Source organism: Oryx dammah, unplaced genomic scaffold (genome assembly GCF_014754425.2).
Source record: "Oryx dammah isolate SB20612 unplaced genomic scaffold, SCBI_Odam_1.1 HiC_scaffold_4, whole genome shotgun sequence".
NCBI classification, from domain to species: domain Eukaryota; kingdom Metazoa; phylum Chordata; class Mammalia; order Artiodactyla; family Bovidae; genus Oryx; species Oryx dammah.
The window spans coordinates 42,336,141-42,351,095 of NW_024070188.1; positions in this window are offsets into that span (position 1 = coordinate 42,336,141).

Genomic DNA, 14,955 nt, shown 5'->3' on the forward strand with positions numbered 1-14,955 from the left:
ACTTTTATCAGAAATAGACCAGATTCGGGCTCTCACACTAACATTGTAAGAGAGGTTGAAGCCAACATAATGATAAAGAAATAAATAAATGGAATGTTTGTTGAGAGGAAGAAATATAAGGCATTATCTCTAGACTATATGGTTGTACACCTAACATCCAGGTTTAAATCAAACAAGAATCATAAAAAATTAAGTGTCTTCATAAAACAGGATAACATTTACTGATTATATTAACGATGTCAAGTAGTGTTAGAGATTCTTTTCATGTATTACCTCATTTAATTGTAATTTTTAAGCTTGATAACTTTTCAAAATAAATGCTATTATTTCCTTCACTTTTAAATGAGGAAAACTGAGACACAAAAAAATAAAATTAATTTCTTCATTGTTATGAGCTAATAAGTGACAAAATAAGGCTTCACTGTGGCTCTGAAGCCCATTGATTGAACCTCTAAGTTTTACTGCCTCTCCTAGTTCAGTCATGGACAGTTAGGAATATAAGTTCAATACCAATTGCAACTGTAAACTACAAAATGTGTGTGTGTTTAGGTGTGTGTTTGGTTGGTCGGTTATGTCCAACTCCTTGCGACCCCGTGGACTGCAGCCCATCAGGCTCCTCTGTCCACAGGATTTTTTCAGGCAAGAGTACTGGAGTGGGGTGCCATTTCCTATTGCAGGGGATCTTTCTAACCCAGGAATTGAACACATATTGCTTGTTTCTCTAGCATTGGCAGGCAGATTCCTTACCAATGAGTCACCTAGGAAGCCTCAAAACACAAAGCACTTAGGAATAAATCTCAGAAGAATCCATAACATATCGGAATAAAATACTGAAACTTTGTATAAGCATAATAATAAAAATATGAATAAATTATATATGATATAACCTGATATAAAGACAGGAAGAATCAACAGTATAAAGATGCTAGACACTCTAAACTAACTCATAAATCTAATCTAATCTAAAATTCTAATATAATTATTTTAAAATTTGTTGAACAAATTTTCAACTTCATCAAGCAAAGTTAACATGAAAGAATAGTGAAGATAAAATTGAAAAAACAGAACAAGAAACAGACTTTACCATATAAAGTACCAAATTACAAGTAGTAATAAAATAGTAATGTAATCAATAATAAATTATTAGATTAATAGAGCAGCTTTTACAAATTATTCATGTGTATTTGGAAAATATTACATATAAAAATGACTCCCAATTTGTAAGAAATCAACATCATCTACATAACGAATCTCAAAATAAAAGGACTTCAACTTAAAAATGATAATGACTATAAAATTATTAATATATCTAATATTAGATGTACTTTTCTAGATTCAGAAGAGAATATAGGAGAATATCTTTTAAACCTTGAGAAAGAAAGCCATATTTTAAAAAGACAAAAAAAAAAAAAAAACAGAAGGAAAATGCCAGTAAACATTTTACTATAACCAAAGCATCATTATTAAAGTCAACATATGAGTAGTTTAGAGGAAGAAAATATTTGGTGCATACACATTACAGGATTAATAGTTAAGATTAATAATTTTAACAAATCAACAACAGCAATTGAGAATGGAAAGACAGAAAAGACAAAAATACAAAAAGTTGATCAATATCATTGTTATCAGAAAAATCCATATTAAATATACAAAATGCATTTTCCATTCAACATATTGCCAAAATTAAGAAGTTTAATAAGGTGCTACAAATTTTTGCTGTCTCAAACAAAGAAGTGTCTGAGATTTTACCTAGTTTCAAAGCTAAAATTTTAGCTTGCCATAATTTCATAGATGTTGGCAGAATACACAAACTCTTCGTTCAGAAACTGCTTGTATTATTCATAGCTCCGGATGCAGAATAAGTTTCATGTTCACACTAGTTCTTCTTACACCTGAAGACCCATAGGGAAAGGCAGACACTGTTTTTAACAGATCAAACCAGGTGGAAGATGGAGATCCAGCAGCCAGTGAGTTTAAGGAAACTGCAGTGGTTTGGGAGAACAATACCCTGACATTTTCCTTCTGGAGAAAAGCTTCCCAGGCAGTTATGAAAAACAAAAGATAACTAATGACTCCCTAACATTTTTCCCTACACACAGGGAGTTGTCTTCTACCTTCTGTTAGCTTATTAATATGAGTCAACAGCAATGTTCTCAAGAGCCGAACAGGAAACTTATTAAGCCCTAAGGTGATACACAAAATCTCACCATATTTCAGACTCTAGTCTCTTATTAAATATGTTCTTAAGCTAGTGGAGCAGTAGCAGGAAACTCTCGCAGTTAAAGAGCCCTGAGGATAATGTACTGTCCTGGAGGAGGAAAACACAAGTGGTATAATACTAAGGAAGAAGTAGAACATCTTAGGCTGAAGAGGCTATACAAAAAGCCAGAGTTAGACTGCTACCCTGGGATGATATGTAAACTCCATTCCAATCCAAGGTCTGCAGACTCAAGGAAGAGTTTGGATGCCATGAGAAGGAGGCACAAAAATGCTAAAGAAAGCTTTGTCCCTGAGGCCCAGGATCTGCAACAATGCCAGGAAAACTGGAAACTATCCTGTCCCTAACACTAGACACATATTTAGTAAAACAGTAATCTGGAAGGGCAGACAAGAATGTGGAAGAAGAGCACTGTGATTCAGGTCTACAGGCATTACAGTAGCAGAGGGTGAGATACTAAGGATGAGTTAGCATTCTGCCTCTGACGGAATTTGAAGTTTGTGGTACTTGTGTGCTAAATCACTTCAGTCGCGTCTGACTCTTTGCGACCCCATGGACTTTAGCCTGCCAGGCTCCTCTGTACATGGAATTCTCCGGGCAAGAATACTGGAGTGGGTTGCCATGTCCTTCAGGGGATCGTCCCAACCCAGGGATCAAACCCACCTCTCTTGTGTCTCCTGCATTAGCAGCTGAGTTCTTTACCACTAGCACCAACTGGGAAGCCCAAAGTTTGTGGTGTCTTGAGGTTATTATATAATAACAAAACTCAAACCTGCTCAAATGTGGACTGAATTTAATCTCCACACCAAGAGCCTGAGAAAGAAAAATGCATAACTCTGTTTACTATAGTTTCCAATGTTCTCCAGCTCTTTCTGATCCCAAAGACTATACAGTCCATGGAATTCTACAGGCCAGAATACTAGAGTGGGTAGGCATTTCCACTCTCCAGGGGATTTTCCCAACCCAGAGATTGAACCCAGGTCTCCTGCATTGCAAGTGGATTCTTTACCAGCTGAGTCACAAGGAAAGCCCAAGAATACTGGAGTGGATAGCCTATCCCTTCTCCAGCAGCTCTTCCCTACCCAGAAATCCAACCAGGGTCTCCTGCATCACAGGCAGATTCTTTACCAACTGAGCTATGAGGGAAGGGAAGCCCATAAAATACTCATCGTTTTATATATATATATATCTCAATAAAAGATGAAATTAAGAAGAAACAACAAATTGTCAGGAAAAGACATGGTTCACAGAACCAGGCATAGAGATAATCAAGTTGTTAGAACTATCATATAAGGACTTTTTAAAAACTATGACTAATGTTTCAAGTGAGCTACTTCAAAAAAGTACAACATGAAAATACATATGAAGAACTTTGCTAGAAAAATGAAAAAAGAAAAAGAGTCACATAACAATGGTACCAGTAATGTAGCAAATTCAAGGTAAACCATGTAAATGGTGTCAGTGCCCCAAATATAAGTTATAGATTGTTAGACTGGATAATAGAGCAAGACATTTATGGGCCAAATATGAAGTCATAAGGAGAAGATACAGTAATTTGAAATACATAAAAATAAAACACAGTAAATTAAAGATTATGGGATCAGATAGAGCAATGCTGATAGGCAAATATACAGGATTCAGTATTTATATTAAAAAAGAAGCAAAATCTCAAACCAATACCCTACATTTCCTTTTTAAACAAAGCAGTAGAAATAGAGAAATTACAATCAATTAGAATTATTAAAATAATAAACACAGGATTAGAAATGAATGAAATGAAAACAGAAAAAAAAAGTGCAAAAATCAAGGATATTAAATAAATGTTCTTGGAAAGATCAATAAATCCATTAAACTCGGGTAAAACTGACAAGAAAAAAGAGAAAATACAGATGAATGATATTAAGAATAAAAATGATTACTGACTTTTATGCATGAAAGCCATGAAAATAATAAATGAATACTTTAAACAACTCTATGTAAGCCAATTTACCAACATATATGCAATTCATAACTTATATCAAATACAAACAACCAACATTCATCAACATGAAATTTATAGACTGAATATCTTTAACTTTATTAAAGAAAAACTGAATTTTTAGTTCACCTCCTAAAAATCTTCCTATATGTTTATGCTTAATAATTTTATAAACATTTAAGGAAGAAATAATACTAACTCTATATAATCTCTTCTAAAAAAGAGACATGAAAGAAATATTTCTCACTTATCATTTGAGGCCAATATTACCTACTAAAAAAGAAAAAGATAGTGCAACTAAAGAAAGTCACAGGGGTAATATTTTTTTGAATACGTATATAGAATTTTTCAAGAATCTTAGCAAACTGATATAACAATATACAAAGGAAAGATGCATTATAAACAAATATGGGATATCACAGTAATGTCAGGCTGACTCAATACTCTAAAATAAATCAATAAAATCCACCACATTAGCCAAAAAGAGGGGGGAAATGTGTGCTTGATGTAATTGAGGCAAAACAAAAAGAATCTGACAAAATCATACATCTATTATTAATGACAAAAAACTTAGGCTAATATCACACTTCAGTTCAGTTCAGTTCAGTTGCTCAGTCGTGTCTCTTTGCGACCCCATGAACTGCAGCATGCCAGGGCTCCCTGTCCATAACCAACTCCCAGAGTTCACTCAAACTCACGTCCATCGAGTCAGTGATGCCATTCAGCCATCTCATCCTCTGTCGTCCCCTTCTCCTCTTGCCCCCAATCCCTCCCAGCATCAGAGTCTTTTTCAATGAGTCAGCTGTTCGCATGAGGTGGCCATAGTACTGGAGTTTCAGCTTCACCATTATTCTTTCCTAAGAACACCCAGGGCTGATCTTTGGAATGGACTGGTTGGATCTCCCTGCAGTCCAAGGGACTCTCAAGAATCTCCTCCAACACCACAGTTCAAAAGCAACAATTCTTCAGTGCTCAGCTTTCCTCACAGTCCAACTCTCGCATCCATACATGACCACTGGAAAAACCATAGCCTTGACTAGACGGACCTTTGTTGGCAAAGTAATGCCTCTGCTTTTCAATATGCTATCTAGGTTGGTCATAACTTTCCTTCCAAGGAGTAAGAGTCTTTTAATTTCATGGCTGAAGTCATCATCTGCAGTGATTTTGGAGCCCAAAAAGATAAAGTCTGACACTGTTTCCACTGTTTCCCCATCTATTTCCCATGAAGTGATGGGACCAGATGCCATGATCTTCGTTTTCTGAATGTTGAGCTTTAAGCCAACTTTTTCACTCTCCTCTTTCACTTTCATCAAGAGGCTTTTTAGTTCCTCTTCAATTTCTGCCATAAGGGTGGTGTAATCTGCATATCTGAGGTTATGGATATTTCTCCCGGCAATCTTGATTCCAGCTTGTGCTTCTTCCAGCCCAGTGTTTCTCATGATGTACTCTGCATATAAGTTAAATAAGCAGCATGACAATATACAGCCTTGACATACTCCTTTTCCTATTTGGAACCAGTCTGTAGTTCCATGTCCAGTTCTAACTGTTGCTTCCTGACCTGCATACAGGTTTCTTAAGAGGCAGGTCAGGTGGTCTGGTATTCCCATCTCTTTCAGAATTGTCCACAGTTTCTTGTGATCCACACAGTCAAAGGCATTGGCATAGTCAATAAAGCAGAAATGGTAAAAAATTGAAATCTTCTCAGTTTAGGAATGAGGCAAGGTTATCTATTCAACCAGTGCATTAAAGCAACACATTTTAAAAAGGTAGAGCTTGAAAAGAAGAAAGATAACTGTCCCTATGGATACAGGACATGATTGTTTACATAGAAGATCCCAAATATTCTGAAAAAAAAAAAAGAGCCTAAAACTAAAAATAAGCTTGCAATGTCACCATATAAAAAGCAATAATATTTCTAAGACCCATGTACTACAGTGTTTATTGCAGGATTATTTACAATGGCTGCAATGGCCATAGGACTGGAGAAGTTCAGTTTTCATTCCAATCCCAAAAAAAGGCAATGTCAAAGAATGCTCAAACTACCAACAGTTGCACTCATCTTAAATGCTAGCAAAGTAATGTTCAAAATTCTCTAAGTCAGGCTTCAATAGTTTGTGAGATCAAATTGCCAACATCTGCTGGATCATAGAGAAAACATGAGAGTTCTAGAAAAATACCTAATTCTGCTTTATTGACTACACCAAAACTTTTGACTGTGTTCAGTTCAGTCACTCAGACATGTCCGACTTTTTGCAACCCCATGAATCGCAGCACGCCAGGCCTCCCTGTCCATCACCAACTCCCACGGTTTATCCAAACTCATATCCATTGAGTTGGTGATGCCATCCAACGATCTCATCCTCTGTTGTCCCCTTCTCCTCCTGCTCTCAGTCTTTCCCAGCATCAAGATCTTTTCAAATGAGTCAGCTCTTTGCATCATTTGGCCAAAGTATTGGAGTTTTAGCTTCAATATCAGTCCTTCCTATGAACATTCAGGACTGATCTCCTTTAGGAATGACTGGCTGGATCTCCTTGCAGTCTAAGGGACTCTCAAGAGTCTTCTCCAATACCACACTTCAAAGCATCAATTCTTCTGTGCTCAGCTTTCTTTATAGTCCAACTGTCACATCCATACATGACAACTGGAAAAACCATAGCCTTGACTACATGCACTTTGCTGACAAAGTAATGTCTCTGCTTTTTAATATGTTGTTTAGGTTGGTCATAATGTTCCTTCCAAGGAGTAAGCATCTTTTAATTTCATGGCTTCAATCACCATCTGCAGTGACTTTGGAGCCCCCTGCAAAATTTCAGCCACTGTTTCCACTGTTTCCCCATCTATTTCCCATGAAGTGATGGGACTGGATGCCATGATTTTAGTTTTCTGAATGTTGAGCTTTAAGCCAACTTTTTCACTCTCCTCTTTTACTTTCATCAAGCGGTTCTTTAGTTCTTCTTCACTTTTCCGCCATAAAGTGGTATCATCTGCATATCTGAGGTTATTGATATTTCTCCCAGCAATCTTGATTTTGGCTTGTGCTTCATCCAGTCCAGCATTTCTCATGATGTACTATGCATACAAATTAAATAAGTAGGGTGACAATATACAGTTTTGACATCCTCCTTTTCCTACTTGGAACCAGTCTGTTCCATGTCCAGTTCAAACTGTTGCTTCTGGAACTGCATACAGGTTTCTCAAGAGGCAGGTCAGGTGGCCTGGTATTCCCATCTCTTTCAGAATATTCCACAGTTTATTGTGATCCACACAGTCAAAAGCTTTGGCATAGTCAATAAAGCAGATGATCCAGCAGATGTTGGCAATTTAATCTCTGTTTCCTCTGTCTTTTGTAAAACCAGCTTGAACATCTGGAAGTCCACACTTCATGTGTTGCTGAAGCCAGCTTGGAGAATTTTGAGCATTACTTTACTAGTGTGTGAGATGAGTGCAATAGTACAGTAGTTTGAACATTCTTTGGCATTGCCTTTCTTTGGGATTGGAATGAATACTGACTTTTTCCAGTCCTGTGGCCACTGCTGAGTTTTCCAAACTTGTTGGCATATTGAGTGCAACACTCTCACAGCATCGTTTTTTAGGATTTGAAATAGCTCAACTGAAATTCCATCACCTCCACTAGCTTTGTTCATAGAGATGCTTCTTAAGGCCCACTTGACTTCACATTCCATGGTGTCTGGCTCTAGGGTGAGTGATCACACCATCTCGATTATCTGGGTCGTGAAGATCTTTTTTGTACAGTTCTTCTGTATATTATTGCCACCTCTTCTTAATATCTTATGCTTCTGTTAGGTCCATACCATTTCTGTCCTTTATTGAGCCTATGTTTGCATGAACTGTTTCCTTGGTATCTCTAATTTTCTTAAAGAGATCTCTAGTCTTTGACTGTGGGGACCACAACAAACTGTGGAAAATTATTCAAGAGATGGGAATACCAGACCACCTGACCTGCCTCCTGGGAAATCTGTATGAAGGTCAAGAATCAACAGTTAGAACTGGACATGGAACAACAGACTGATTCCAAATCGGGAAAGGAGTACCTCAAGGCTGTAGATTGTCACTCTGCTTATTTAACATATATGCAGACTATATCAAGCGAAATGCCAGGCTGGATGGATGCAGCTCAAGCTGGAATCAAGATTGTTGGGAGACTCAGAAATGCAGATGACACCACCCAGATGGCAGAAAGTGAAGAACTAAAGAGCCTCTTGATGAAAGTGAAAGAAGAGAGTGAAAAAGTTGGCTTAAAACTCAACATTCAGAAAACTAAGACCATGGCATCCAGTCCCATCCTGTCATGGCAAATAGATGGGGAAACAGAGGAAACAGTGGCTGACTTTATTTTGAGGGGCTCCAAAATCACTGCAGATGGTGACTGCAGCCATGAAATTAAAAGACTCTTGCTTCTTGGAAGAAAAGCTGTGACCAACCTAAACAGCATATTAAAAGTAGAGATATTATTTTGCCAACAAAAAATCTATCTAATCAAAGCTGTTGTTTTTCCAGTAGTCTTGTAATGGATATGAGATTTGGACTATAAAGAAAGCTGAGCGCCGAAGAATTGATGCTTTTGAACTGTGGTGTTGGAGAAGACTCTTGAGAGTCTCTTGGACTGCAAGGAGATCCAACCAGTCCATCCTAAAGGAGATGAGTCCTGAATAATCACTGGAAGGATGGATGCTGAACCTGAAATTCCAATACTTTGGCCTGCTTATGCGAATAAGTGACTCATTGGGAAAGAACCCGATGCTGGGAAAGATTGAAGGTGGGAGGAGAAAGGGACGACAGAGGACAGAATGGTTGGATAGCATCACTGACTTAATGGACATGAGTTTGAGTAAGCTCTGCGATTTGGTGATGGCCAGGGAAGCCTGGTGTGCTGCAGTCCATGAGTTGCAAAGATTCGGACGCGACTGTGTGACTAAACTGAACTGAGCTGAACGTACAATGGCTAGGACATGGAAACAACCTAGATTTCCATCAACAGATGAATGGATAAAGAAACTTTGGCACATATTATATATAAAATGAAATATTACTCAGTCATAAAATGGAACACATTTGAGTCAATTCTAATGAGGTGGATGAACCTAGTGCCTATTATTCATAGTGCAGTAAGTCAGAAAGAGAAAAACAAATATTGTTATTTAATACCTATATATGGTATCTAGAAAGATAATATTAATGAACTTATTTGCTGGGCTGCAATGGAGATGTAGACATAGAGAATAGACTTATGGACATAACAGGGGAAGGAGAGGTTGGGATGAAATCAGAAAGTAGCATGGAAACATATATATTACCATACATAAAATAGATAGCCAGTGGGAATTTGCTGTATGATGTAGAAGTTTAAACTTGGTGCTCTGTGACAACCTAGAGGGGTGGGAGGTGGGAGGGAGGTTTCAGAGGAAGTGGTCATATGTATACCTATGGCTAATTCATGTTGATGTATGGCAGAAACTAACACAATATCATAGGAAGGACAAATGAGTTAGCCTAATTTTAAAAAATTGAAAAAGAACAATGCCCCACCTAACTAAGTGATAGGTAGTTCACTGTACCTGACTTTATGGCTTAGTATTTAGTTATAATAATCAAGACGCTATAGTTATAAGAAAATTTACATACTTGTTGATTAGAATAAATTGTCTAGAGTAAGATTCACAGAAATATGGTCAATTGCTGTGACAAAGGAGCAAAAGCGAGTCAATGGAAATAGGGTAGATTTTTCTTAACAAATGGTATACAAACAATTAAATATTCATATTCAAAACAAACATGAATCTCTATACTTCACGCTGCATACAGATTAAATTACTCTGCATAAATTATACCTTCAAAACACCTGACAAAAAGTGTATAAGAACCGAACAATATTCTTCATTTTTGCAATTATATTCTGTACAGATGAATAAGAGTAAACACATGGAGTAGTCTAGAAATATACTTAATAAATATATGGTTTTAAGCATGTTGTGATTTGCAGTGGGGTTCAAAGTTTTCTATAAATATTTAACAATATTAATTCAGTGCCTGTTTTGTGCTAGCACTGTTCTATAGCTTTGCACATATTAACTCATTTAATTTTTGAAGAAACTATAAAAGGTAGATACTATGATTAACTTCATACTGAAAACAAATTAAGGAACAAAGAAAAAAAATAACTGACAAGGAGACATTTATTGTACATGGTAGATCAGTCATTCAAACCCAGGCAGTCTTGATCTAGGTTACATGCCCCTAGCTGTGAAGCCAGGTTGCATTTCTGCTACAGTTGCATTTCTGCTGTAGTTCACTTGTTCTCACTTCTACAAAAGTGAAATTGTAAATAATCTATGAAGTCAAAAAATAACCTGATAAATGGGTGGAAAAAGATAAGTCACAATGTCTCAAAATCTCTGCATGGGCTTTTAAAATAAGTTATCAAAGATATATCATTAAAAAACTTGGGCAGGAACCATACACAAGCTCTTACCAGGTCTACCGTTTGGGAGCAAAAAAATAAAATGTACTGCATCAGAACTATTGATATTTCATTTCTTTTCTAAAGCCTTGGTTTTCTTTTGGAAGATTCTTACAAACAAACAAAATACAGTAATTATGATCTCTCTTAGAACATAAGAAAGTTTTACTTAGAAGAGTATACATTCATATATAGGCAGCTGAACAAGTTGCAGCTCTCTGCATATTACCACCACAGCTTGAATATCCATGAATTAGTAGATATGTGTGAAACACCTAGTTAAGCTCTTAGGACCCAATTCTTGACTGCAATAAATAGGCAAATATTTCCAATCTAGACATCTATTTCTGACATTAAAGTAAGGAGGGGAAAATTTTAATGACTTAATCTTTATGATTGGAGAAGGAAATGGCAACCCACTCCAGTATTCTTGCCTGGAAAATCCCATAGACAGAGGAACCTCAGGCTACAATCCATGGGGTCACAAAGAGTCGAACACAAGTGAGTGACTTCACTTTCACTTATGATATTGGTCAGCGTCCTCCAGCTAAATACCTATAGGAATGTATCTATTCAAAGTTGGCTTATTGTGTGACACAATGATAGAGACCTCATGCTGAAGGAAATGGAAATACCATAAGGAACTTCTAGGATTTTGGTTTCTGTTAGGTAACCTCCCCAGTGGCTCAGCAGTAAAGAATCCACCTGCAATGTAGAAGTCAGAGATCTTGGTTTGGTCCCTGGCTCAGGAAGATCACCTGCAAGAGGAATATTAGAATGCAACCCATTCTAATATTCTTGCCTGAAAAATCCCATGAACAGAGGAGCCTTGCAAACTATAGTCCATGGTGTCGCAAAGAATGGGACATGACTGAGGACCCACACATTTAGGTAGCTTATGAGTGGAGTCAAGGAAAAGAGGCTTTGTTTTGGTTTCTATCTGGTCAGGAAGAAGCAGCAGTGTGTATATATCAATGTGTGTATACACACACACACACACACACACACACACACACACACACATCTGTCTTTCACAGAATGATAGGATGCTAGGATAGGTAGATGGTTGGTGTATTTGTGGTTTAGACAATGTTCTGCTTCTGTTTTGCGGAAATGATTGCAGAGTGGTCTTATTTTATCTCATTCAATCACAGTCACAGAGTGGCCTTGTCTTGATATTGCGTTGTGTAAAATGGTTTATGTTCATTAGCTGTGAGCACCAGGATTAAGTCAGCAAAATGAAGCCAGGAGAGCTGATAGTTCCAGAACCACTCCCAGCTGTCAGGAGCTGCGTTTTCCTCTACCAATACCAGACAAACAAGAAGAAGGATAAACTCGTTATTAAAACTCCATACATTTTACTCTAAAGCTTACTAAAACTAGTAATAAACAACACATTTAATCCAATAAACAATAGGTGTATCAATAATGATTTCTAATTCCCCACTCATTAAGGAACTGCTAAAGTCAATAACAAGAAGTGACAAACTAATGTTTTGTGCTCAGACTCTGTTTTTCTTCTCTTCTTTTAATCCCTTTGGTAATTCTTTTCTGCCTATGCACATATATGGTTTCTTACCCTGGAATCATTTTATTATTAACATCTGCGGGAATTTCTCAAGATCTGTTTCAATTTCTCAAAGTTCAATATTAGTAAGAAACTTTGGTTTTCTACAGAGATTTACAGCCTCTTATGGTACCTTGTAAATATCTGCACAAATATTTTCATTTTTTCCAGGCATACCCCTGCATATTATCTCCACTATAATTGTGTTCTAACTAATGTGGGTGAAGTGAAATTGCTTCCTCTTGCTTTTTTCTTTTATTTGCCCGCCCCACCCCCTGCCACTGCAATGGCAGTGGAAATCATCAAATTCTGTTCTCAGCACAAATAATTATCCCCTGATTTTGCCCTAATATGAAATTATGCCTCATGTGGGAAGAAACCTAAACACTTTTATTTCCTGTCTCCTGGATTAATCTTCTCTTTGTAATTCTGTAACTTAAATTTTTCCACATATCCACTGAATATGAATATCCCTATCAGAGATCTCACTTTTAGTAGCATTTTTGCTAATTTATTATTTTAGTCATTATTTTCCAAAGGTTAGCATAATATATACTTTTAAAATTCCTGATTTGGGTTCCTCTTCCATTCTTTTCACCAAATAGGGATTTCATAATAAACTTTGCAACCAGTGAATACTGAAATATATAGTTACATTGTTGATGTGGATGTGTGTGTCTGTGTATGAATGTATATATACTGTAGGTATGTGTATACACACACACACACACACACACACACATATATATGTAAACACAGAGTTTACTCTGCATAATTATTTTGTAGATTAGTTGTTTGGTCTTGTTTCTTAATTATTCTTTAAGAAATTTTTTGGGCTCCAATTATTCTGTATTATCATCATAGCTTATATATTACAGCTGAAAAATCAAATCATATCTAGAACCTGAATTATCACTAGAGGAAGGAGCTATATTTGATTTCTTTGAAAATGGAGGTTGATTGGCACGCATCAAAATGCAAACAAATCCCACAGAGAATAGGCTGCCACTAGGAAAGCTGGAAATTTTGGCAGTAGCTATGTGGGAGGTGTATGTGTGTGTGACTGTGTGAAAGAGAAGGGATGTGACTGGACAAAGATCCTACAGCACATTTTCTGGATTCAAATCCTCCTGTTTATTACTTTGTAGTGTCTTTTCTCAAGGAGATCTGTGTGCAAAGTACCTCAAGTCACCTGCCATGTCTCTGAAATATTATCTCACATTTCAGTGCTTGTGTTCCAATAGCATTCTACTAAATCTTTGGTATTCTTCTGACTGCTGATACTATTCTTGCTTTTTTATTACTGTAGTATTTCCAGTATATGAAATTATAACATCATAGGAATAAAAAAGATATACAGATCATAAAATGGACATCAAATAAGACCAGTAAGGCCACTAACATGTTGCAGAAAATAAACATAAGTGTTTCAAGGTCAATAGATCCCCTGGGGCCCACTGGTAACAGAATTGGTACTAGAGTGTTCAGTTGAGGATGAGGGTTTATATCCATGCTTCTTATCCCAACTGGATTGCTGCTAATCAAATATTACTCTAAATTTTTACAGCTATCATATATTAACATTTTAACCAGAATAGTATATTTTTCAGAGCTCTCTTTTTTCCCTTTTGGGAGGTGATAAAATGCCATTTTAAAGAAATGAGAAATAATAGCTACTGCAACAAGTTGGACATTTATAGTAATCTCTTTGGAGTAAATACTAACTTGTTTGCATTTTGTACTAGTATAATAATTAAAAATATTTAACAAGACAATTTTCTCATATTTCCTTTTGTAGATATAACATGAGGTTCAAAATCACAAGCTACAGAAATAATTCATTTACTAATTTTTGGACTTAAATCATGGACAATTAGTCCCACAGCATCTATAAAATTTATAATTATATTTATTAATGATCAGTCTAGTTATAAACTGCTACTTACATATTTTTATACTTGTGTTTAAGATAGCTATACTAAGTAAACAAGTCCACATATAAACATTCACTAATTCTAGAAAAGTAATTTAAAATGGATAAATAGAATGAATAGTTCCTCATAAGTAGAACCTGCTACATTTCTAGTAGCTTTTCAGTATTTTCATTTTATGAATCAATTTAATTACTTCATTACAGTATTTTATTTTGTGTAGTTTACTTAATTTCAATTATAAAGAGATGTTCACAATTCTATTATGTACAACAAATAATTTAGCTATTTAATTAAATCAGTGTACCCTCATTTTCCATGTGGGTGCTTGTGGTATCTAGGTATTCAGTCTGTGAGAAAAATTGTCCATCTGTTGTCCCAATCCATCTGTTATTTGACCTAGGAATTATGATTATTTAAAAAATTTTCTACAAATACATAATAATTTATTATTTTGGCTTGACACTTTAAAATTCCCAACAAGTCTATTCCCAAGATTAATTCTTACCTATTTTAATTTAAAGTGCTTTTCTAATGATAATATGATATTCAAGTCAGTTTACAATTAAGTGAATGTTATCTCAAGAAGTGTAATCACATTTATAATACTGTTACTTCACTTCACTGCATGACATGGTACAGAATTATTTGGTCCTTAGATACGTGCACACTTTTTTGAATAACTTTTAAAATACCAATCATTTCTTTTATACGAATCTCTTTTTTCTTGATTTTTTTCTATCGTCATGGGCTTATGCTTCTATGTAGAATTACTAACCCTT